General features: G+C 46.2%; 2 long non-coding RNA genes across 2 annotated transcripts; one reads left to right on the top strand and one right to left on the bottom strand.

Annotated features, from left to right (window-relative positions):
- Positions 1–896: 896 nt before the first annotated feature.
- Positions 897–25,688, bottom strand: LOC131424567 (uncharacterized). Its single transcript, XR_009227848.1, has 3 exons — positions 25,556–25,688; positions 20,889–21,128; positions 897–5,015 (listed from the first exon to the last, which is right to left on the bottom strand). It is a non-coding gene; the product is annotated as an uncharacterized LOC131424567 (long non-coding RNA).
- On the top strand, positions 1,814–10,101 carry LOC131424566 (uncharacterized). Its single transcript, XR_009227847.1, has 3 exons — positions 1,814–3,719; positions 8,169–8,314; positions 9,282–10,101. It is a non-coding gene; the product is annotated as an uncharacterized LOC131424566 (long non-coding RNA).
- Positions 25,689–26,142: the final 454 nt, after the last annotated feature.

The following is a 26,142-nucleotide window of genomic DNA, read 5'->3' as shown; positions in this document are numbered from 1 at the left end:
CAGTTTTATACCTTCTTTAGAGAAGGCAGGGACCCCACATACATCATAGCATCTCTTAGCAAATCATCACACACCGCGGGAAAATCATAAAACAACTCTAAAACATGATTAGCGTATCAAGTGGTGGGAAAGAATCTGGAAAGGATTATTGGTTAGTTCAAGGGGTTGACGCACTTAAAATTGATGGGTTTAAACCGTGAGGGTGTCGCAAGGGGGGTACGTGCCAAGCTGCAGGGCTTCTAGTTTAGATATTGGTCACCACACCTAGGTGGGGGTCATCTGGAATTTCAGATATTTCGATATCTTGGCCTATCTTAGGTGATCACCATCTGCAGCTTTTTCGAGAAATGTTTCCACAGAGCTTTTCTGTGGTATTTTCCTGACTTTAGGACTGCAGTAGGTCAGAGGCTAAGTTTCAGAGCAAAATGAGGTCCCAAGTAGAATGAGCTTGCTTAGGTCTTTCAATAGACACTTAAGTCCCTTAAACAAAATGGCATAGTATTTACATATAACCTATGCACATCTTCCTACATACCTTAAAGCATTTCTAGATTGCTTCTAATATGTAATATAATGTAAATGCTTTATAAAAAGTTATCAACCAGCCAGGCATGGTGGCACACGCCTGTAATCCCCAAGGCTCTGGAGGCTGAGGCAGGAGGATCACAAGTTCAAAGCCAGCCTCAGCAAAAGCAAGGCACTAAGCAACTCAGCGAGACCCTTTCTCTAAATAAAATATAAACCAGGGCTGGGGATGTGGCTCAGTGGCCGAGTGCCCTGAGTTCTATCCCCAGTACCATAAAAAAAAAAAAAAAAAAAAAAAAATATATATATATATATATATATATATATATATATATATATATATATATATATAATGATAAGAAAAAAGCATATACAAATTCAACACACACACTACCTGCCTCCTCAGTCCTCAGTTGCTTGAATCCATGGATGTGGAACCTGTGGACACCAAGGGTCAACACCACTGTACACATACAAATAGCTAAGAGGCTAGACTGTACATGTTCTCACATTTTAAAAGTATGTGAGATGGTGAATGTTAATTACCTTGATTTAATCAATTTACAATGTGCACATGTATCAAAAGATCAGATTGAACACCATAAATATATACAATTTTAATTTTTTAATTATATGTTAATTAAAGCTGGGGGAAAACAAAATAAGACAAAATTAAAAGGTATATTTCCTAATAGTAATATTTTTTAGACATTCCCACTTAGATATGCTTTTCCGAAATGTATAATGAATGCTCATGACAATATAATTCAATCTCCATACCCTGTCCTTTGTGCTAAGCTTGTCAATAATTGGACTTCCACTTGTGTAGTACAGCCGGTATACATTGTTACTAGTTTTCCTTTCAAATACATTTTAATAAAATTTCAAGACGAAAATTTTAAAAACTAAAACAGAAGGCAGGGAAGGTTTTGGAGTAGTTCTATTTTAATACCTGTCATGCGTCATTTGTTGAGGTCAGTTTTCATCTAAAGGCCTCACCTCATCTGGAGGCTGCCAAGGCAATCGCGGAGCCCATTTGTGCATAACTTGCACTTACCACTAGGGGGCGACATAGCATCGCTCTCAGCCCTTCATGAGCAGCACACGCGAAATTAATGCATTCACTCTTAGGGACATCATGGTTATGATGTCACTTCTGAGAAGTCACTGACCCTTCTGTCTCTTGGCAAATCAGCCAGCCAACGGGCCTGGAAGGCGTGTTCCTCACGTTAATGATTTATTGATTTTTGTTTGCTGGCGTTTTCCCTTAATCCTTGACCTGATTTCCGTGAGCTGGGATAATTTTAAAGACATTGGTCAGCCTTTTCAGAATTCGAAATAAAGAAAGGAAACCTTCATTGTTCATTGTAGTCCACCCTGTGTCCCGCAGCTGCGTGGATTCTAGCACGAGGACTTCTGACCCCACAACTGCTGAGTTCAAATGGGAAGAAAGTGGTCACGCGCGAAAGGCCTGGCTTCCAGGTCAGCAGTCCAGCCCCTGAGCCCAGCCTGGGCCCCTGCTTCTCAGCATCTGTTCCTCCAAGTCACAAGGGAGGCCAGCTGAGGGTTTCGGCTACCAGAGTGACATTCAGAGGGTGAGTCAGCACCCAGAATTTCATTTGCAAGTGAAGCCAGAGCCAAGGGTCCAAAAAAGGCTCAGTGAGTTTCCTGAAAGTCCTGACCCTCTGCAGTTCTTGCTGAGGCCACCAGCCTATTTCACATGCAATCTGATGAGTAGTGTTAAGTGGAGACCAAAAAGAGAACAGGTCGTAATACAACACTCCACCAGCGTGTGTCGAGAATCTCCAGGGGACTTTTACTTGCACTGTTTTTGTTTTTGTTTTTGTTTTCTCCATCACAGCATGCTCTAGAAAGTTCTTTGTGCTGACTTCAGGAGGGTGAGTCACCCGAGGGACGCTAGGATCCTGGAGGCTGTGAGCCTCCCTGTAGGCATTCAGGGCCTTACGAGGAGGGTCTCTCTCCCAGCTCTGCAGAGTGAGAACTCAAACCCTCTGTTCTGAGGGTGGAGTGTGAGGTCCTCAGGGAGGAGGCAGAGACCAGGTGGGCGTCCCCTGAGGGGCTTTCGCCTCCTGAGATGGCAACAAAAGAGCTGAGAGGTGACATGTAAGAGCCATGACCTGGGAGCCCAAGTAAGGGAGCCGATCCCCCTCAGAGACCCATGATAACTACCAGGGACATGAGACCAGCACCCCCCCAAGTCAGAAAGTGTGGGAGCAGGTGTCCTGCTACACCAGGGCCAACACCGCCATGGGGCAGGGACTTTAGCTCAAAGAAGCAAGTGAGGGCAAAGTCTAGTCCGGGTTTCACGTGCCTACGGGAGGCCACAGAGCCCTGTCTACCTCAAGGGCCATCCTTTTTCAAATCATAGAAGGTCTCTGGAGCACTTAGAGGTGACTGACAGGGACACTGTGAAGCTCCGTGGAGCTGTGGGCACAGTGGGCTGATTCAGCTTTGGCTTTGCTACTAAACCCCCTGCCCACCCCCGCCTTAGGACTCTGTAACCCTCAGGTTCTTCAACCATTTGGGAAGGGGATTCACAGGAAGAAGAAACCAGCCTTCCACTAGTCAGGAACAGACAACTTGGGCCAGTATGAATTTTTCCAAGAGATGGGCTCATGTTCACACCACGCTAATAACACTCAGAATAAAACTCTCACCACAAAGCAGATCTGACTGTGTCGTTTCCTGATGCCTGACTGAAACTTAGAGAACCGCAGGCAGATAATACATGACCGCTGCAAGACCTTGGGTCTCTTCCCCACTACCCCACCCTGATAGACTCAGGAGCGATAATTTGCTTTAATGATTAATTCACAATGCCGGGTGGATAAGCTTTGGGAGATTAAAGTCACATCTGCAACAAAATTTATCATTACAAATAAAGTTTGCAGACATTCCAGTGTGGCTAGCCAGGCCTCGGACAGGTCCTTTGAACCAAAATCTCTCCTGTCTACAAAATCCACCCAGTGGAGGGCTTGACTTAGGAGATTTCCAGGGCTCTTACAACTGCAGAATTCTCATACTCTGGACGAAAATAAGCATCCAGTATGTGACATACTTTAAAATAGCCTTTCAGCAACACTGACAGAGCTTGACTCAACAGAGAAGAATAGCAGCGCTGAGAGAGCTGAGGCCTTTTGGAGCTGATTCTCTTGGAGACAATTTCTCAGCAGGTAAGTGGAGAGCCAGGGTCATGAACATCTGGCAGCACAGCCCGCACAGCCTGTCGGCCAGGCATGCTGCTCCGGGGCTCCGCAATGCGACTCAGTCCAACATGCAGGAGGGACATCCTTCAATCCCACATTAGTGCAAATTTGTTCAAACACGCTCACTCAAAGAACGGGGTATTTAGTGAAGAATTAAGAACACAGATGATTCTGAAAGCGAAGACATTCTGTTTGACAGGTAGGCCTGGAAGGTGGGAACCGCTCGGAAAGAGGGGACACAGGCTCCTGGAAGGTTCTGGAAGGCCGTTCAAAGTAGAGATTGCAATCCGGCAGCCTGCAAGCCATATGTGCACCACAGCTGTGTTTGTGGTTAGCACAGCACATTTTAATAATTGAATGAGTTGCCAAAATTTTATGTTTTCTTTTAAAAATCCAAAATCCCGGTCCAGGTTGCGCATTTCCACTTCACAGAAATAAGCTGAAACTGAGAAGCAATGTCCCACGGGGCCTCAACTTCCCTAAGGCCACCTTCCGGGTAGTTTTATTAATTTTCTTATTGACCTCATCATCCATTCCTTCACAGGTGCTTGAGGATGAGACACTTGTCCGAGAGGCTGTAGAAAGTGGGATAGCAAAACAGGATGGTACTAAAGACAAGTTGCATCATCCAAAATGTGGCCAATGAGACTGGCCAGGTTCTGTGCCATTAAGGGGACCTCCCCTGGTCCAGAGAAGGGCTCAAACTAAGTGTCAAGATGATTTCAATGGCATGTTGATCCGAGTGCCCAGAATACACAAAATTTACCCCAGAACCTCCCTTTCCCTTTCACCTGCCACGTGGCCTCTACTGTCTGACGTCCTGACTTCATTTCTAGATTCTCTCCTGCCCCATTTCTCGAATGAGACACTCCAAAGTCCCAGTCATGGGGTCCATCCTTGGATTCCAATGTCCACTTCTTTTGTCATGGGGTCCAGTGCTCAAGTCACAGGGCTGTGTGGTTTTTTTAAATTTTCCTGAGCCACGGAGAGTTTATTGGGTAAAGATTGTTGTCTGTCTCACATTGGATTCTGAATAGGGAAACATAATCTCCCCCGAGAATTCAGAATCACTATTTGGACCTCACTCAAGCCTAATGAATATACTCTGTGCTACCTGATTAATGCAGAAAAATCCAATCCAAGAAATTAATATAGAAGCTGGTCCTAATCTCATGCTACAGCTGCAGCAGAAACATCCACCACACCTTTCCAAAGAGAAGTCCTCCAAGAAGGCCACACTATGGTTCCAAATGTACAGCTCCACTGGAACAAAAGGAAAAAAAAAAAAAACAGATCTCAATTCAAGATTATCCAATTCACAAGAAAAATGCACCAAAAACAAAAGTCAGCACACACAACAAAATTAAGACAAGATCCCCTAATATTTCATTGGAAAGGAGCCCTCTGAGTTTAAATAAGTATGTTTAAGATCAAATTTAAGAGAGAAGAAAAAATGCATTTGATGAACAGTTGTATATGGAATGGAGCCAAACAGAGCTTACAGTCATGACAAAGGTTGTTACTGCAATTAAAAACTCAGTCAATGGGGAAAAAATTTCTTATTAAAAAATAATAAACAAAAATAAAGTCAGACTACAGAGATACAAAAAACAAAAAAATAAAAAAATAATAAACTTAGTCAATAGGCTAAACCACAAATTTGGTGTGGCCAAGTAGAGATTTAGTAAACATTAAGGAAGATCTGAGGAATTCAGACAGCAGGAAACACAGAGAATTAAAAAGATAGAAAATGTAGGGCTGGGGCTATAGCTCAGTGGTAAAGCACTTGCCTGGCATGTGTGAGGCACTGGGTTCGATTCTCAGCACCACATAAAAATAAATAAATATATGTGTGTCCATCTGCAACTTAAAAAGAATCTTTTTAAGATGCAAAACATGAGAAAGAAGGCAAGAGATATGACAGATGGGAGAGAAGGTCCTATGTGCTTCCAAAAAAAGCTCTGGGTGAGAATCACACAAGGAATACCATACTGCCGTGAGAAAGGATAAATAACAAGTACGCACAGCGTAGATGATTTTCACTAACGTAACATTGAGTAAAAGAGAAACTGAAGAGAATATGGTTCCAATTTTATGCAGCTTCGAAACAAGTAAAACTTATCTGTGGTGATAAAAGACAAGATAGCAGCTACCCTTGATAGGGGATGTGGGCAGTGACCAGAAGGAGTTGAAGTGGGATTTCGAGTGTTGGAATTATTCCATTTCTGGGTCTGGGTGCTGGTTAAACAGAGGTTTAGGCTTATGAATATTCAGCAAACCTAACACTTATAATTTATGTAGTTTTTATATGCATTTTATGCTTCAATAAAAATTACACTTGTAGAGAAAAAAAATGTTTGGGATGGAAAAGAGAAAACAGGACGAAAGCCACCTTCTAAGCTATAAAGACTGAGATTTTTCTGGAAATAAAAGAAAGCATGAGTCTACAGACTCAGGGCAACAGTGAATACTGAACAGAAAAAGATGATGATAATAGATGCACGCCTAGACATAGCGTAGTCAAACTGCAGCAAACCGTGGAGTGAGTCTCGGAGTTGCCTGAAGGAAGTGGGAGGGGGAGGGAAGACAGATTATCTACAAAGAAACCGTGAAATTGATTTCAGACCTCCCAACAGTAACAAAAGAAACGATAAAAGACTGACATCGTATCTTCAAAGTGCTGGGAAAAGATGTCAATGTGGAATTCTAGATGCAAGTAAATATCATAAAGGAGAGAGGACATCATGAACAATGATCAAGACGAGGCGTCATTGAGAAGAAGAAAATTGAGCCCAGAGGAAGAAGCTGAGCTTCAAGAGACAGAGGTCCACAAAATGAAGGGTGCACAAATAAATAAACACAGGACTATTTTAAAGTGTGTCAAACCAAGATGGAGAGCCCCAGGAGCTGGACTATATGCCCCCAAACTTCTTAACGCTGCAGTCCTAACCCCAAGGACCTCATAAGGAGCTCGTAATGTTTGCAAAGAAGGTCATTTCAGATGTAATAGTTAAAAGGGGATCACTGGGGGCTGGAGTTGTGGCTCAGCGGCAGAGCTCTCACCCAGCATGATGAGGCCCTGGGTTCGATCCTCAGCACCACATCAATAAATCAATAAAGGTGTGTGTCCATCTACAACTAATAAATATTTTTTTAAAAAAAGGAGATCACTTAACTGGAGTCAATCCAAAATAACTGGAGTCCTTGTTAGAAGGGAAACTTGGGTGCAGAGACTCACACACAGGGAGGGTGTTGTATGAAGGCGAAGGCAGAGCAGAGTGGCTTCCACAAGCCAAGGAGAGCAGAAGGTGACCAGGAGACCATAGGAGCTGGCAATGGGTGTGGCGGACTCCCACAGCCTGGGAAGGACCAGCCCTGCCTTGGACTTCAAGCATCCAGGACTAAGAGACAAGCTCCTGTTGGAGCCACCTGGTTCACAGGGGAGGGCAGGGATCAGACGAGGACCTTATTGAATAGGAGGAGGAGAATAAAGAGAGTGACTAACTTTGGGCCTTTTAACATCAAGGATGCATGTTAAATTATGAATTCACAATTTATAATTTATCAATTAATAAATAAAATGTGTATTTTCTAAAGGAGCAGAGAGGAAGTGGGAGAATTATAAGCATCAAAGAAATACCCACCCCACCAAAAAAAAAAAAAAAGATAGATGACAGAAATACCAAGTTGACAAAGGACTCAAAATGTTTAAAAGTAAAGAGTTACTATCCGGGTGCGGTGGCGCAGGCCTGTAATGCCAGTGGCTCAGGAGGCTGAGGCAGGAGGATTGCAAGTTCAAATCCAGCCAGCAATTTAGGAAGACCCTAAACAACTCAGAGAGACTTTGTCTCTAAATAAAATACTTATACATGGGTTGGGGACGTGGCTCAGTAGTTGAGTACCCCTGGGTTCAATTCCCCATACCCCCCCCAAAATGAAGAAATTACTACACACTACTAACAAAAAGAAACTAGTGAAGTAGGTAGAAGAATGACATCACCTCTGCAAAGAGAGCCACATCCCGTCTGCAGGACCTGGGCATGTTAGGTTGCATGGCAAAGAGGCACTAAGCTCCCAGATGGAATTAAGGTTGCTAATCTGATAACCATAAAGTAGGGACATTATCCTGGTTTACCCAGGAGGCCACTGCCTTCCCAGAGTCCTAAAAAGTAGGAAGAGTGGCAGAAGACAGAAGCTGTTGATGTGACATGGAAGAGAGGCACATGAAGATGCGATGTCCCCAGTTTTGAAGACAGAAGATGGGGCCAGGAACCAAGGAATACAGGCGACCTTCAGCAGTCAGAGAGGGCAAGCCGATAGAGCCTTGGAATATACACACATACACACACACACACACACACACACACACGCTGACATCCCATCAGGTTTTAACAGGGATATGTCTCATATTTACAGGAAACCAAAAAAAATGTACAAGAAACAACAAAAATGTGGCCTTGCTTAGAGTTGTGCAGAAACCACGGGGAAGTTAACCAAACTGAAAACGTTGGTGAATGACCACTGAGAATTCATGGGCCTTGTCCTACAACGCAGCTAAACAGGTAAAATGCATTCTATGTACATTAGCTTTGCCTTATTATACAAAATTCTTAACATAGGACACTTAGGAAGAAGAGGTTTGTCCATTTTAGCTCATGGTTTTGGAGATTCAAAGTCCAAACAGCATGGCCCAGACTGCTTGGCCAGAGCCACAGCTGGACTGCGTCACATATGGCACCGATAGCGATGGCAGGAGCAAAAGTGATTACAGGAGCAGGGACAGCACTGGTGGGGGCACACACAGGTTTTTATAATACCCTTTAAGAACCACCTTCCAGGGCTGGGTGTATGGCTCAGTAGGTAGGGTGCTTGCCTTGCCTTGCACAAGGCCCTGGGTTCAATCCCCAGCACCACAAAAAAAAAAAAAAACACCTTCCAAAAAGCACGCCCCCCAATGACCTAAAGACCTAGGCCCCACCTTCCAGATGTCCTACCACCTCACATCGGTACTGCACTTCAGTGTCCCTTGAGAGCTACACGAGCCCCACCCACACCACACACCGGAGTGGACCTGTTCTTCACAGCGGAGCATTCAGGTGAAACAATTCCTTAGCTGTAGCCAACTGCTTGAAATCATAAAACAGGCCAGTCTCCCAGAAGAGGTGGACAGCCTCCCAAATCAGTTTCCATATGTGGACCTTTCCTCCCTAGAATTATCTTGAATGACACTAGAGGGCCCTCCTGGGGATCCCTTGGCATTGGTGAAATGCTATTTTGTGAGATCTTAAAGTGAGACCACAGAGGCAGCTAGGCAACCCAGAGAATAATGGACATGCCCTCCCTCTGCCCTAACCCAACCTGAAAGTCCAACTTCCAACCAAGCTAATTACCCAGTCCACAAGCGACTCAGTGTCCGGCAAGTGGAAAGGATGACATTAGAAATAGACGGAGCTGGTAAGCTAGCTTTTCTTTATTGCAAAACAACAAAAAGAACAGCTTGTTGAAATGACTGTCAACCCTTCCACACAGACTCTGTCTTCAAGTCACCTTGAAGTGACGCAAGACCAGGAAGTCGGCACAGCTGGAGACACTCACACATTGGCATGGGGCCCCCAGTCAGGAAGGCCTCTGCCGCTGACGTCAGAGTCCACATCCCCAGTCTGTCTTCACATCTAGATTTTAGCCCTAGATGTGAAGCAAGTCCCTGAAGTTTGTAATGTTGGGAGACAAGGGATTATGGAGAATGAAGAGCAGCAGATTTCTGAGCTGAGGTAGCGGTTTTTGCAAACCCCTGAGCCAAGAGAAAGCTTGATCACATTGGGGATGGTCAGCACCACGATTCTGCATCATTAAAGCACACAATAGAACAGAGGCAGTGCCAACACTGGCAAGACCGAAGGCATAAGCAGAAACCACATCTTGTTTCAAGGCTGATTTAGCACGCACCAGAATCACCTGGAGCCCTTGGCAACCCCCAGAGGCCCCGGCCCACTCCCAGAACTTCTGATTCAGTACATCTGGATGGAGCTTGAGAGCTGTATCTTCAACAAGTTCCCAGGCACTGCAGATGCTGTTGGGCCCAGAGAACCACACTATGAAAATCACGGCTCTGTGATGTTTCTACCTTCTCCCGAGCACCTCAGAACTGGAGAGTAGAAAGCTGCTGCGGGTGTGGCAGAAATGTTTTGAGCATCATTTGGTGTGTGGGAAGGGCAAGGTCATGACTGAGTGTGGGGTGGGGTGGGAGTTTGAGGAGCATGAAGACTTTCAGAAATAGTTTCTATAGAAAAGAAGAAAAAAAAAACTAGCTGGCCAGAGGTTCACAGGGAGATGAGTGGATAATTTTTAAAGTGTAGACAAAGTTGGAGACTAAAATCATACAACGAATAACATTTTGGAGTGGCAAAATGTTATTCGTTGTATGATTTTTCCCCAACAGGACCAAGAAGGGACAATTTGTGGTCAGAGAATGACAGTCACCATCTAAGACCTAAAAGTCTGACAGCTAACATCCAAGTGGTGGTAATAAGTGTGGGTGATTCTCCATGTCCCTAGCACCTTGCTTCACAGTGAGCCTGCCCCATTCTTATTGCTGATAGAAAGAACAAGTCATAAACCAAATTGGTGATAAAACTCTGGGCTTCCACCTCAAGCTGAGAACGTGCCTATGCTGCTTCCTGGGCACTCTGACTGCTCTGAGCAGGGTTGTCGAAGCTGGGTCAACCATGGGCTTGACCACCTGCTCAGAGGAGATGGCAGGACTTAGCTGTCTCCCAGGAACAATGAGGAAGCATTGGAGTAGTTTGCAGATAAGCAAAGATAGTGGATGGATTAGAGTTGGAAACATCAGTATGAATTTGGTTAGCACAATAGAGATACAGTTATTACATATCAAAAGAGAGCTACACACATGAACACTTGGGCTAGTAGATACATATGTACCTCCTTGTTCTGTCGGCTAAGAGGGCCTAGAAGCAATGACCCCACAGCAACAAGCACACTTTACATTCTCTAACACAGTTCTCCGATAATAGGACCCAAGGCTCCTTGGAGAAATGTTGATTTCAAGATTAGAACAGAAAACATGTCCAACATCTCTGGAACATTCTGTAGTGCCAGGATGTAAGGAAGTACTCAAAAACATAAATAAAAAAAAATTTAAATGCCACCATAAGGGTATGTCAAAGGGATCTATCCCCGTTCCCAAACGAACCCCCGAAAAAGCTCTCAAAGCCTAAAGCTAGAACAAGTTGAGCAACAACAGGAAGTAGCGTTACATTGTGGTCTAAAACACAAAATAAACACCCAGGGATCCAGACTGGCATAGAGAAGCAGCTGGAAAATAAATAAATAAATACCTATAGAGAAGAGACAAACCTGTGCAGAATAATTCCAAATCATTTTTGTGGACACTCTGCCTTCAAGGAGGTGAAGGATAACTTCTACTCCCAAAGTGTGGATGGTGCGTGGAGCCCGACTTCCTCCAAACCACACAGTGTGGGGAAGGGGGAGGGAGTAACTTCCCAGAAGAGAAACCTGACAAATGCGACCTCAGCCAGGTGACCAAGGTCAACATCGACAGCCATCAACCAAGTTTCCAGGATGCACTCTTGATATGATGTGATGAAAGTGACAGTTCACCTCGAAGGTCTTCACTCTCAAAACTCCTATTTCCAGCCTGATCGTGAGACAAACATAGAATCCAATTCTACAAAACACCAGACCGGAGCTTCTCAAAACTGCCAAGGTTGTCAACAGCAAGGAAAGTCTGAGAGATTGTCACAACCGAGAGAGCATGAGATAGGAGGGCTAAACGTACCACAGTCTCTGGACAGACTCCTAGAATGGAAAAAGAACACTGGGTAAAAACTAAGGAAATGTAAATAAAGTATGGGCTTTAGTTTACAACAATGTATCAATATTGCTTCATTGTGACAGAGTTACCATATTAATGTAGGATGCAGGATATAGGGAAACCCTGTACTATCTTTGCCATTTTTCTGTAAATCAAATACATTCTAAAATAAAAAGTTATTTTTAAAAAATGATCGAGGTGGGAGGCCACTCATTAGCCAGGAAATTTGTCCCTTAGGAACGTTTACATTAAAAATTAAAAATCTACTCCTGGACTGGGGGTGTAGCCCAATGGTAGAGCACTGGCCTGGCATGTGGGAAGCCCTGGGTTCAATCCCCAGCACAGAAAAAAAAAATCTACTCCTAAATCCTCTACTGTATTAACAAAATTCTATGAGTAGATAGGTCAGCCCTCCTATTAACAATGTGCTTCTTAACAACCGCTAATTTAGAAAAGCCAAGTAAGAAAATGCAAATTAGAAGGTGCAAATAAAGCATTTACTTAAAGCTCTTAGGAAAAAAAATAAATAGAAGCTATTTAAAATATAGATGTAATTATAGAGTGGCTCATTCACATTCATTCATCAGAATTTCATAAGATTTTAGGTGTCCAGTAGCAATGAAAAGTAATTAATGAATCAACAAGAAAAGCTCCATGAATTGCATTATTGGGGTATTTTTTTTTCATTATGTTTAAATCAAGTGAGAGAGCAATAGTTTAGATCTCAAATGTTCCCCAAATGCACATGTTAAAAGCTTGGTCCCCAGCTTGGCACTATTGTGAGGCAGAGGGGCCTAGTGGGAGGTCTCAGGTCATTGAGGGTATCCCCTTGAAGGGGGTTGTGGGATCCCCATTTCTTCCTCTCCTTCTCATCTTGGCCATGAGGTAAGCGGTTTTGAGTCAAAGTAAACCTTTCCTCTTCATTAGTTGATTATCTCAGGTATTTTGCTATAGTAACAGAAAGCTGACTCACACAGAGAATGTGTACTTTGCATCAGGGACCCAGACTTATTTTCATTTTTCATTTCCTGATTCATGTAAACAAGATCAAATAGCCTTGGCTACAGCAGTAAGCAAAAAAAAATACCTGACTCTCCTGATGTTCTCGCTGTGCAGATGAGACACCGCTCCATGTTCTAACATTGCACTGTGTGAATTTATTATGGGCTAGAGAAGCATGAGGATGAGGCTACCCTTGGCGGTTCCTCCTGTGTGAATAATCAATAAGTGATGCCTGTTTGTAAGGAGGTCTCTCAGAAGACCTACTTACATAGTGCCAATTGCTCTCTACAGAGAAGAGTTTAATGGTGAAGTCCATTTAGACCTAAATGGTTTGCTGCAGTGCTGCAGTGTGATCCTGGATGATCTGGGAAGTCACATGGTATTCAAGGTTAAAGCAAGGTCCCCGGCTGGCACAGTCCTGTTAGCCCCAGGCACCGTGGCACATAAACAGCATTGGCCTTGCTGACTACAGAGCTACAGATGAGAAGAGCCTTACCCAACCCCAGATTGGTGCTGTTTAATCTGAAAAACTACAAAAGAGAAAACTAAGCTCTTCTGCTAGAAGAGAAGAGAGGTAGAGGTCAGAAGGACCCCTCTGTTGCCTGGGACACCGAGGTTATCCGAGGGTCCTAACAGTTCAGACAAACAGACGTGGAGCGTATGCCTATGTGGCCCAGTTAACCATGACGTGTTGAAGACAGGCAGGAGCTGGGAGCTCGGTAAACCCAGGAGGCAGCAGGCACTCCGGGGTGGGACGGGACAGCAGCCGTGGAGAAGTCCAGCTAGGCTGGCAGCATCCCTGGGAACCAGGGCAAGTTGGTGGGTGTGGCCACACAGTGGGAGAACGCCCCGGAGGCTGAGGGGTTCACGTGGCTTCCTTGTGAGGCGACTGTTGTACCCTAAAGCCTCAGCAAGTAAGTAGCCATCCCCTCACTCCGAAGCTTGCTTGTGTGCTGTTTCCACTAAGCCAAGGAAGTCCTAAGGTGCACACCGTCCCCACCCAACTGCCGCAAACCACCAGTGACTTGGAGCTCGAGGGCAGGGGGATCTTCGCCACGGCTTCCCCAGTCCACAGCAAGGCAGTGGCTGCCACCCACCACCTTGATGGTGTGTGCTTTAGAAGAGGTCGTTCAAGCCCAACCTTCTGTGAGAAGCAGGCAAAGGGTGAACTCCTCGGGAAGCATGATCCCGGATGTCACCAGGGATCCCAGAGTCTCTACCGCTGCTCAGCAGGCACAGATAGGCATCCAGGAGGATATTTCCCAGGCCAGAATTGGTAACCTCGGTCTAGTTAGTAGCCCCGAACATGGTGGGGCTGACTTCTTCCCATCCTTCCTGAGAAAGTGTGTGACCTTAGAGTGTGTGGCAGAGGCCAAAGAGCTCCTGGCCCGGCTCTGACCCTGGATAGGTGCGCTTTCTCTTCACACTTGCAAAGTCAGCTGGGCTGCACAGCAACCCTGGAGCAGAAATATCCTGGCCGGAATAAAGGGAGTTACCGGATGAAGCTAAGCCTGTCCCCTGAACCCCAGTCCCAAAGGAGGGGTGACATTAGCATTCTATACCCAGTGCAGTCTTCAGACCTCAGAGATGAAAAGGCTGGGGGTGTGGGAAGGACAAACGGGGATGGCCCTGGGGATGGTGTCACCTCCATTGGTGCTACCCTGGGGTATGCCACCAGCCCATTTGGTTTCTCTGCGATGTTTTTGCAAATGGTTTAGCAAGTTTCAGACCCTCCTCTGAGTAATTTAATTGAGGAGGGAGTGCAAACCATTTCCTGCTGAGACCATGACTAATACAAAGCCAGATTCAGGTATGCCAAGTACCACCAGGATACTTCTGGGATTCCATTTGCACTTTAATTTGAATTTTATAGATGATAGATCTGCTAGAAAAACTGAAACCAGCTTCCATAGCCCCAATTATGAGTTTTTTGATTTTTCAAAATCGCTGTACTGTTCTGACTAATGCTAACATAAGTCCATAGAATACATTTCCATTTTAAAATATTTTTTTTATTAGTCACACACCACTCTATTTGTTTTATATAATAGGATGGCTTATAAAATTTTATTAGAGATAAAAAAGGGAGAGGAGGGAACTTATCACTGTGAAAAGTTTGAGAACCACAGGGAGATGGCTCCTAGTTCCTTGCAAGATTCTGAGGCTCTAAATAGCACACCCTGAGGACTTGGGCCATGTCTGACTGAACGAGCTTCTGAGTATTACAACATGGTGACACCACTAGAGGCAGAGGTATAGGTATAGGGACGTTCCTGCAGCCATCCCCTCCCCCGCCCACGATGAGTCACTGGACTCCCCACAGCTGCCAAAGCTCCTGGCGGTCGGTTGGCTGTGTCCCCCGGCTCTCTGTTCACCTCAGCCTGAGGGGTTAATTCTTTTCCTCATGGAAATCTATCTTAGCAACATAACAGTCCTCATCTCTCCCTGCCGCACTTGCTCAACGCTTTCTATGTGTAACTGGTAACGGAGATCACCAGTAGTTTCTCCAGTTAAAATGCTACCAGGCCAGTCACACTGACCAGCAGGACGTCCCGCCCTGCCCACCAGCATCCCCCCATGGCAAGGAATTTCTGGGCCCTCACCTGTGGGCGAGGGCATTTCCAGGTGATGCCTCCTGCCTCAGCCTCCTCACCCCAAAACTCAGCAAAAGAGCAAGTTCCATCATCCTAAAAAAGGCTATGCCTCTGAGCCACTTCCTCCAACACCCAAGTCCACCTTCAAGAGCTGAGTGGAGATAAGCAGAAGCAGGACTGTCCCCTCAGGGGCCAAGGGACACCCAGACTCTGATCTCTTCACTCACTCCAGGCCTCAAGGCCAAGGACAGTTCCCACCACCACCCCTCCTGGCCCCAATGCCTTCCGCCCTTTTGGTGATTTTATTTCAGGATCTTTCTCACCTTGTCCCTGCTTAGGGTCTTCCTGAACCTTCCTGAAGGGTGCTCTGAACTTCCAATCTTAGTTAGGGACAAGGGCTTAGAGTCTAGACTCTTCCCCCTTAAAAGGTCCAGAGCTCCTTCAGCAAACGGCTGAGAGTTCATCAGTATTGAGTTTCCCTGAGAGAACCGGGTGGGAGTCAGTGAAGTGACTCTCCACCCCATCCCACCCAGAATCACTCAAGTTTTCTCCAAAGGGACACTTGTGGTCTCTATCAAAAGTTGCTGACCAGGGCTTCGGGACCACAAAATATTTACATCCTGCTCATCTCTCTCATGTCCATAAGAGAAAATGAGGAAACTGAGGCCCAGAAGAGTCAAGTCATATGCCCAAGATCACCCAGCGGGATTTTAAAACGAGAGCTATTGCGTTCCCAAGACAAGGCTTAATCCAGATGGTGGCCCCAGTCTCCATTCTTTGTTCCTTGAACAGGTCACATTCACTAAATAATAGTGATGATTTGGCTTCAGAGGCCACAGCTTATGTGTTTACACACTGGAGAAGGTTTACGTATATCTTCTTCCTTTTGCAGGGAAGACAATACAATGATTCCTATTTCTAATTTGTGCAATGAAAAGAAATCTCTGGAATGAATCCTGCTGCTCTAGTTTTAGATTAATCATGCATTGTCAAGATACCATGAGTCTGAAATGAAGCCCTGAGGGAGTCAGGGGTAATTTTTAGAATCGCAGAGAATTACAGAGCAGACCGAAGCTCAAAGTCAGGGGCGGGCACGCGGCTCTGATGAATGAGTTGGCAAAAAGAGCTCACTCCAGCCCAAGCCCCTGAAGCCAGGCTGGCGGTTTTTAGAAAACATGAAGCTAAGTTCAACTCAAGTTCAGCAATACACAACACAAGAGCTGGGTTGTCACTGACCTACAGATGGAAGAGCCCAGAGTGGGAGGCAGGAAAGGGACCTGGGCCCTGTATTTAACTTCTCCGAGGCTCAGACGCCTCAGCTATGAAACGGGGACAGTGGCACATACTTGCTGTAGAGAGTCAGATAATTCATTCCCAGCCCCAGCCGCGCTTGGGTGTCCCGTGGGGAGACACTGGGGGGACATCCAAGTGAATCGTGGGATAAGGCACCTGATGTCCATCCAGGAAGTACTCGGGTTAATTCCTTCTCCCAATTAAAACCAGGGTGTGAGAAAGGAGGGGAGGGAGAAGAGGCCCCGATGCTCAGCGATGCTTCTGAAGAAGACCCAAAAAGAACTGGAGGGGGGCAGGAGGCACCCAGGGGAGGGGGGCGTCAACTGGGGAGGACGGCTTCGTAAACACCAAGGTGTCCTCGTGGACATGCTGGAGAGGAAACCTGAAATATGTACAGGTAAGTAGCAGGTTAGGAGGGCACTGGGCACCTTGGTCAGGGTTCCGGCGGAAACAGATGGACGCTCCAAAGAGAGTTTCATAAAGGGACTTGGACGAGGCTGCAGGTGACGTAAGAGGAAAGCATCCAGGGTGCAGTGCTGGGTGGGAACAGGAAGCCACCTCCTCAGGCAGGAGGGAGCTGGGCCGGCTCTCCAGAACCCAGAGGTTCTGATAGGCCTCTACTGCCATGCTGGACCCCCAGAGCACGGCAAGGGGCCAGTACCAATGACTGTCTCTCCCTCCCATCTCCCTCATCCTCCCATCACCCTCTACTACAGTCTGGCTGTATCCCCCAAAGTTCATGTGGTAGAAACTTGATCCCCAATGCAGCAGTGTTAATTGGTGGGACTCTGCCCTCGTGAATGGGTGTCTGCAGTTGCTGCAGGAGAGCCTTCCTCACACAGCCCCTCTGGCCCTCGCGTGTGATCTTGCCTTCCACCTTCCAACACAGGATGACACAACACGGAGAAAAGAAATAATTTTCTTTTCTTTATAAATTACCCAGCTTGTAGCCTTCTGTTATAATAACAGAAAAGGGACTGAGACACCCTTGCCCTCTTATCCTTCTCACCCTCCCATGTCCCCATATCCTGTTCTCTTCCCCTAGAAACCAGCAGCCAACAGACCCACTGGTGGTCTATGGAGGTCATGCCCCTGTGGAACCTGGCAGGGTGAAAAGCCAACAGCGGACAGTTTCCACAGCAGGGTAGTGGGGATGGGTGGGGAGTGGGTACCAGAGGCCCTCTGTTCATGATGGTTCCATAAACAGCTTGCATGCCTGAATCACCAAAACATGAAAGAAAATACAGAGCCTCTTCTTCTAAAATAGCCTACTGTTCAGAATGCCCACAAAGTCTGACAGGCCTTTCCCCATCTGGTCCACACTGAATGTCACTGCCTGCTGTCACATGGGGAGCTTCCGATGACATGATTTTCAAGACTATATAAGGACACTTGGGTGGCTCTACCGGAAGCCACTGTCCACTGCTCTATTTCTTTTAGAAACTATAATTCCCAAATCTAAAATCAATTTGAGAAAGCGCTAAAAAAGAATGGCTGCGTGCGCCCTGCTCCTCTCTCTGCGTCATCCCTGCACAGGGAAAGGAAGTATTTCAGCCCCTTTGCGAGTACAGATGCGCCCTGACCTACCTTCCCGCCCTGGCTGTCCTGAGCTATCTTTGAAAGTGGGTCTGCCCGGTGGCCTGCGTGTCCTCAAAAGCCTGAGCAGACCAACCCCCTGAGGGAGGCCGAGGAGTTTGGCTCTGCCCACAGCCCTGCCCGCCACCTCTGCTACCCCCCACGCACGCGCATTTCACAGGTGCCCAGCAACTGCCTCCAATCATGGGGACACGAATGTCCTGGGGACAGGGCCAGGCTTCCCGAGGTGGAAGGGAGCCGCAGATCCTCCTGCCCTCCCCGTGCTCAGGAGCCAGGGAGCCTGGACTCGGAGAACCAGGGGGCCCAGGGGAGCAAGAGACCTCTCAGTCCCCGGATGCTCTGGGCCATGCACAGAAGCTCGGCAGCCACCGACCTCCTTCGGCGATTCTGGCAACCTTGACCTCGTGCTTGATCCATCTGCTCCCAGACCCTGAGCCCTCCCGACGACCCCAGTGGGAAGTGGGTGGGGATCGGGGAGCTTAACTTCATGCTCTCTCTCTTCAGGGTTCTACCGTCCACATGACGGAGCCCCACAGAGTTGCTGTGACCCTTCAGTGGACACTGCCGGGTGCTGGCAGACAGGCCGTCCAACCCAGCCACAGAAAGAACCACCCATCAAAGGATCACCTTCATGAATGGCTTGGAAAATGCCCAGCGAGGTCACAAAGACAGGCTCTGGGAAAGCTGGATCGGAAGGTTATAAATGGGGCCCGAATGGGCTGGGGTCGCCTCCTCTACGTGGAAGACAATCAGGCCACCATAGGCTCTCCTCCAGGTGGAGGGAGAATGGGAGTCCTCCCTCAACCAGGGAGGGTCACCTGGGAATGCCAGTGGCCTTGGGGACACCAGTAGAGGTGACACAAGAGGGGGTCAGAGAGGAGCTATACCCTTTTCTCATCTTGAACCCTGAAAATTTCAAGTTGTCCTGCATTTGCCTGGAGAGTGGACACATCAGTAAGTCTGGAAGCACAAGTTGGTTGTGATGTTCAATTTTATGTGTCAATTTAAATGGGTGACAAAGTGCCCTGGCTGAACATACTTCTGGGTGTGCCTATGAGGGTGTTTCCAAATGGACTTACCATTGAATCAAGACTCAGTAAGTTAACTGGCCCTCCCCAACGTGGGTGGGCCTCATCCTACTGGTTGAAGGTCTAAATGGAAGGAAAGGTAGAAGGAGGAGGAACACACCCTCCCCTCCTATTTTCCGCTTCACTGCTTGAGTTGGAACATCTCACCCCATCTTCTCCTACCTTTGGACTGGGGTTCAAGGATTTAAAATTATGTTTTCTTAAGCATCTGGTTCCCTACTTCTTGGGACCTTTGGACTCAGCTAAATTATGCCAACAGCTTCCCTGAATCTCCACCTTACAAAGGGCAGATTGTAGGGCTGACGGTTCAGCCTCCATAATCATCAGAGCCGATTCCTTGTAACAAATCTCCTTTTAGATGGATGATAGATAAATAGATAATCTCGCATTGGTTCTGTCTCTCTGAAGAACCGTGATTAGCTCAATGGCCCAGCAGAGGAGGGCCTTGGGATGTTGCTTTCCCAGGCTTCTGTGGCTCCCAAGAGCATAGGCGGAACCCAGAAGGTCCTGAGTCCCCAGGAGAACTCAGGAGGCAGCTAAGGTAGGAGAGCATGGGGCCTGCCGCAGTGAGGGGAGAATAACCAAGAGCAGAGTCTGGGGGGACCCCTGTCCAAGCCAAGTGGTAACTACAGTAGGAACCCGGGGGTCTCAGCGCACCAGGAAGAAGCAAGATAGGGTCCTGTCACTCAGGGAGGGCCACCAGGTCCTACCCAGCCAAGAAGAGAGACAATACACTGTGACCCACCAGGATCATAGATGTAAATGTGCGAGGGGTGAGCGGCCACCAGAGGTGCTGGGACACCTTGCACCAACAAGGACATGCGAATCACCCATGCCCAGGCTGGACAGGTGGAAGAGAGCAGAGTAGGGACAAGAGAGACCAAGCGACTTCGGGGAGAGACGGACATACCAAGAAGCTGTCCACGATTATTAGGAAAGACAACACTCCATCCCCACTCCTCACTGCTTGGTGTTTATGAGAAAGACTAAGATCATTCTAGAAAAAAAGTTAAGCTATGTTTTCATGGACAGTGGTGATTTGAATCATGGTTTCTGATTGCCTCGTGGCTGCGTTTGCACTGGGAACTTCCTGTACAAAGGCACAGGTCAAGATGGACCGGTTGCTATGGTGACACCGTGCAGAGGCACAGAGCTGTATCAGTCAGAACCTTAAGCTCAAGCACCAACTCCCAGGGATAGAGAATTCTGAGCATAACAAGATGGCCCTAATGTCTCGCCATGCCGTGTCCTTCATATTGCCTGCTTTGCTGAAACTTTCCCACAAATAACCTTTTGGTGAGATGCACTGAGCCAGCTCTGGGTCATCATCCTCCATCAGGGGTGATGTCCCACCTGGCCTCAGCTTTTTCTCCCTATATGTGTCTGTTTGTCTTTTCTTAATTCCTATCGCCCCTCACCAGTTTTTTCCCTGAATTAACACCTGCAGCTGAGAGATGGGACCGTGGCATGTTTTCTTGGACATCCAAGGCCAGTGTGAGCAAATCTTGTGACCTTACTATAGTTTTAAAATTAGTTTATTTTGAAAAAAACTATACAGAAAAAAAAAACTATATTGAGGTTTTCGCAGAAGCTCATGTAGACCAAACATATCATCATGTACCCCATCTAAAAGGTACTTAGTCAAGGTACAAGACTGGAATCAGTTAGACCCTTCGCTCCCCCTATCGCCATGCTGTTTGTCACTGACCTTGCAGTTACCTCCACGCAGAAGGCAGTGTGTACTTTCCCCTGTCCTTGATTTTCTGCCCAGAGTGACTTGATTTGACTGAGTGACTTGATTTGCCCAAAAGATGTTACTGGGACTTGCCTCGTGGTTGCATGTCGAGGCGTGTGCTCTGGTCTTCCATCACCAAAAGGTAAACAGGCCTCAGGTCACTTGCTGGGGCCAGGAGAGGCCGAAAGCCACTTGGAGCACCACTTGGGCAGCCTGGAACAAGAGACGAAGCTGTCTCAGCTGACTCCTGCACCAGGACTGGGGAACCAAGGGTTATTTGCGTGTGGAATGGTATTTGGAGGTTGTGATGCGGCTATGGCTGACGGATGCAATCACAGACTTCCACGTGACTTGATCACACTTGTCTATGAACATGAGCCACAAAAGCAACACAACCCTCAACACCCATGAGGAACTGGTTCCAGGACCCCCACGAGAACCAAAATTCACAGATGCTCAAGTTCCTTTTGAAAATGGTCGGGTATTTGCACATAACCTATGTAACTGCTCTGGTACAGTTTAAGCCACCTCTAGATCACTTATAACTCCAACAGATGGAAATCCTATGTCAATAGTTGTTATATTGCCTTGCTCAGGGAATAATGACAACCCGCCACACCAAAAAAAAAAAAAAACCCCTATTTGTATTCAGTACAGATTCATCCACTCTAGGCCTGAACATAGAGAACACGTCAGCAAAAGCAGAACGTTCTTTTTCTACATATTTCAATCCACAATTGGTTGAATCACAGATGCAGAGCTCTTGGCTATGGAGAACCACCTATAATGAAACCAAAACATATTTCATTATCTCCTGGACCAGTACCTATGCCACCATTACTACAGGGAAATGGACACAGCGCTCAAGTAGAGACAGAATACAGATACAATTTCTTCATTCTCCTCTACCAGCACAATAAAAAGAAATCTTATCTGTCATGTATAACTAAAAGGAACAAATAAAAAATAAAATAAAAAAATCTTAGTGAAAGGTTCTTCACTTCAGTAGGCCACAAATTATCAAAAGAACAGATACCTGAACTTCAAGCTTTTTCAGATAGGGGACACTATTTTTCATAAATAAGCACAATTTGCAAGCTATTCCTGACTAGGCAGTTCTGTTGATATATGATTCTGGTCCAGGAACAAAGGCAAAGAAACAAGTCTTAATTTTTAACCTTTAAGAATCATTTTTAAGAGGCTATGGAAAAAAAAAAAAAAAAGAAAAAAAAAAAGAAAAAAAAAAAAAAAGAGGCTATGGAACAACAAAATTTTTTTAAAAATGGGAACATTTTCTAAATAAGAATAAAGAAAATGTCAAATTTACTCTTTTTAATGAGGGTGGTAGCAACATTGCTTCATCTGTTTGTGGAATGTCTTTCAGATCTTAATAAAATATGTGGTTTTTAAAAGTTCAAGTATAAGCCTGGATCAAGCAAATACTAGGTTTACGTAGTAACCCAACCAGATTGAATTCCAGATTGCCTTTGATTCTAAGCTGTTTCAGAAACAAAAGGAAGGGGGGATTTTAAATTCCCAAGGAACTAGAAATTCAAGTTCAAAGGCACCTTGCTGAACTCTGTGTTAAAGTCACTTACAAAAGTCTACAGTTTCATTTCTGATTAACAGAGATTAAGTCAGTACTGACCACCACCATCTGATAACCTCTTCAATATATTTTTCCTCCCTTGTCAGAAAGAACTTACTCATTCTTTATTCATTCAGCAAATATGCATGAATTGCTGTGTTACACCATCAGTTCCTCTACGCCTGCAAATACTGACGCGAGTAGCACAGGTTTCTATCCTCGCAGAGCTCACAGTTAGTGGAGGGCCAGATAAGAACACCCCCGTGAATCATCGTCTAACAGCACACAGATGAGGACAAGCCCGGCCAGCAGGGTCAGGAGGGCCCCGCGGAACGGACACATGGGAACTCAGGCTGAAGGACATGTGGCAGTGGGCCTGACGGAAGAGAGCCTTCCAAGGAAAGGGACCATCACGTCCAAAGGCGGAGAGCGCGGAGAGCCCGGGGATGTTCAGCACTCCAGGGTGCGTGCACCTGGCACTGGGAAAGAGAAAGAGGCAGGAAAATGAGACTGTCCATGTGTGCAGAGAGCGTCCCAAAGACCGACTTCTGCCAGAGGCAAAAGATGAGGCTTCAGGAAACAAAAAGCAGAATCTGATTATTGTTATGGTTTGGATCCAGAATGTCCCCCCAAGAGCTCATGTGTCAAGCAATTGAGCAATGTCCAGAGGTGGAACTTTGGGAAGGTGATTGGACATGAAGGCTGGAACTCAGCAGTCGATTAGTCTGTTTGATGGATTAATAATTGGAATGGACATCTGTGTAGTGACTATAGACAGTTGGGGTGAGGCTGGGAGAAGTGGGTCACTCAGGGTGTGGCCTTGCGACTACAGCTGTCCTCTGCTTTCTGGATGCCATGACCTGAGCAGCCTTCCTCTGCCACACCCTTCCGCCGTGATATTTCTATCTTGGGGCTGGTCAACCAACCATGGCCTGAATCCTCTGACTCTGGGCTGACATGAATCTTTCCTCTTCTAAATTGTTCTTGTCAGGCATTTTGGTCACAGTGATGGAAAGCTCACTGACACAATTATGAGTCTGCAAATTCACATTGAAAGCCATGGGACACCCAGAACTGTTATTTAATAATTTAAGTCAAGTCAAGATTGAGAAAGAAGTGTTAGAAATGTTATTCTGGGCAACTGGACTCGGTCACCTGGCTCTGATACAGGTGGGGACCCTTCAGAAGTTAGGATCCAGGTTTTCTCAAAAAATAATCAAAAGTAGCACCCAGTTGCTTGGACAAAAGGTGAGGTTGCACAGCACCAAGCCCAAGGGGCAGTTTGTGGTGCAAGGCAAAGTCATGGTTTGTGGTTTGGGCAGACACAATACCAAGTGTCCTCAAGTTTACAAAAGCAGCATGAAACAAAGCCAAGTTCCAGTCCTAGATCTCCAGGTTTCGAGCTCCGTACTCTCCTCACCGTCTTCTTGCTACAGAAGCAGTCTTAAATAACCGCTGGAGCTAACGGTGTGATGACTTCAAGTCACACAACCTGAGTTCAGGCTCTAATTGTGCCATTTTTAAGTTTCCTTGTCATTAGCGACTTTCATAGGACTTAACTTCCTCGTGGATAAAAGGAATGGATCTGGGCTACAACACACTAATGTGGGGATCGGCAAATATCTGGTTTAGAAGTTAGATCATGTCCCTGGCACCATAGTGGACACGCATGCCTCCCACGAGGACTTGAGGACTCTAACAGGGGAGGAGTCAGGTCAGACTGGCTGGACCATGGGTGGCCAGTTCAGAAGGCCATTGCTTACAGGGGGCAGCAACCTCAGCTGCCAGAGATCTCTCCAGCACAAAAGGAAGAAGAAATGCACATGTTTGTCCCCCACCAGCACATGTGAGCTGTCCCATGACTTCAACTAGAAAGAATCAACCTCACGTGAAAAGCACAGGGAGGTCAGAAGAACAGGACAGGGACCCCGAGGGGTGGCAGGCGGGGTGGGAGGATGTGTTGGGAAGGGATATCGGCCAGATTCAGTGTTAAATTGTGTGCAACAACAAAACCACCATTGGGCTGGGGATGTGGCTCAAGCGGTAGCATGCTTGCCTGGCATGCGTGCGGCCCGGGTTTGAGGTCCTCAGCACCATGTACAAACAAAGATGTTGTGTCTGCTGAAAGCTAAAAAATAAATATTAAAAAAAAAAAGAGGGATGGATGTTTAAAAAAAACACCATTATCTACGACTACCACACACCACTTTTTAAAAGTGGAGAAATTTTTAAAAAATAAAAATAGAAATGCTAAAAAAAATAATTGACCGTATAACTGAGGGGCAATAAAGGGAAATTAAGGATTAGGTTTCAACATATAAGTTTTGGGCAGACACAAATATTCAAGCCATAGCACCATTTTACAGATTTTTTTTAAAAAAGCCTCAAAATCTGAGTACAGTCAGCCCTGCATATCCAGAGCTTACTCATCCTCAGATTCAACCAACTACAGATTGCAAATACTTGGGGGAAAAAAGTTATTTCTGTAGTCAACATGTACAAACCTTTTTCTTGTCATTGTTCCCCAAATAACACAGCATAACCTGGATGTTCAGAGCACTTACTCTGCATTAGGTATTGTAAGTAACTTAGCGATGCTTTAAAACACACAGGCGGTGCCCATAGGTCATATGCAAATACTGCACCGTCTTACATGAAGCCCTTGAGCATCAACAGATTCTGGACTCCACAGAGGTCCTGGAACCAAACCCCTGCAGACACCAAGGGCCGGCTGCGTCACTAACTTGCCAGGGACCACACAGTCACCACGCAGCAAGCCAGGTGACAACCCATGTCACGTGATTCTGGAGCTCCCTGCCCACCCGGCTACCTCACCCAAGTGAGAAAATGAAAATGTTACACACACTAGGAAGCGGGGACATGGTTCCAGGGAAGCAGAGTGCGGGGACAGATGGTGAGGGACTGTCGTCACAGTCCTGACTCATGTTTGCATGACACTTCATAACTTAAAAGCGCGCTCGGATGCGTCTCGCTTGCTTCCTTTCACCCGGCGAAGCAGGAATGTCATGGTGGTCGAGGGCGAGGGCTGTACCTGGCCTCTCTCTGCGCAGGTCGGGTCAGCGCAGAACTGGCGCTACCTGCAGGCACGTAGAGCTCCTGAGTACCCCCCACCCAGGGCCAGGCTCTCAGAGGCACCGTGTAAGTGTGTCCCCGGCCTCTGTTCATCTGTAAAACAGAGATAATACTTCTGCAGATTATACTGAGAAGGAGGTAAAAGACATTCAAGTGCCTAGCACACCCGCACCACCAATGAGAGTTTCCACTCACTAAAACATTACAAGGGCCAGGCGAGTGTAGCTCTGCTCTCTCTGGACAATAACGGGGGTGGGGGGGGGGGAATTAACCTAATGATCAATAAGAGGGAAATGGCTAAGTAAATTATGCTAGGCAAATTCAGTAGGATTTAATAAACCTTTTTAAAGGGTAGATAAAAAGGCCATAACAAATTTTTAAATAATTAAAGTAAAAAGGCACAAAATTCTAGATCTACTCTAATATGTAAACATAGTCTGCACTGAAAAGACACATGGAAAAATGAAAAAAGTAGTAAGGATAAAATATTCATAATGGTGCCCAACATCATAAGTTATTAGGAAAATACAAATTAAAACCACAGTG

The sequence above is a fragment of the Marmota monax genome, unplaced genomic scaffold (genome assembly GCF_021218885.2).
Source record: "Marmota monax isolate L192 unplaced genomic scaffold, Marmota_monax_Labrador192_F-V1.1 WCK01_AAM20220418_F8-fsc00026, whole genome shotgun sequence".
Classification (NCBI taxonomy): domain Eukaryota; kingdom Metazoa; phylum Chordata; class Mammalia; order Rodentia; family Sciuridae; genus Marmota; species Marmota monax.
The sequence above is the reverse complement of the archived record's forward strand: the minus strand, read 5'-3'. Positions and strand labels throughout refer to the sequence as shown.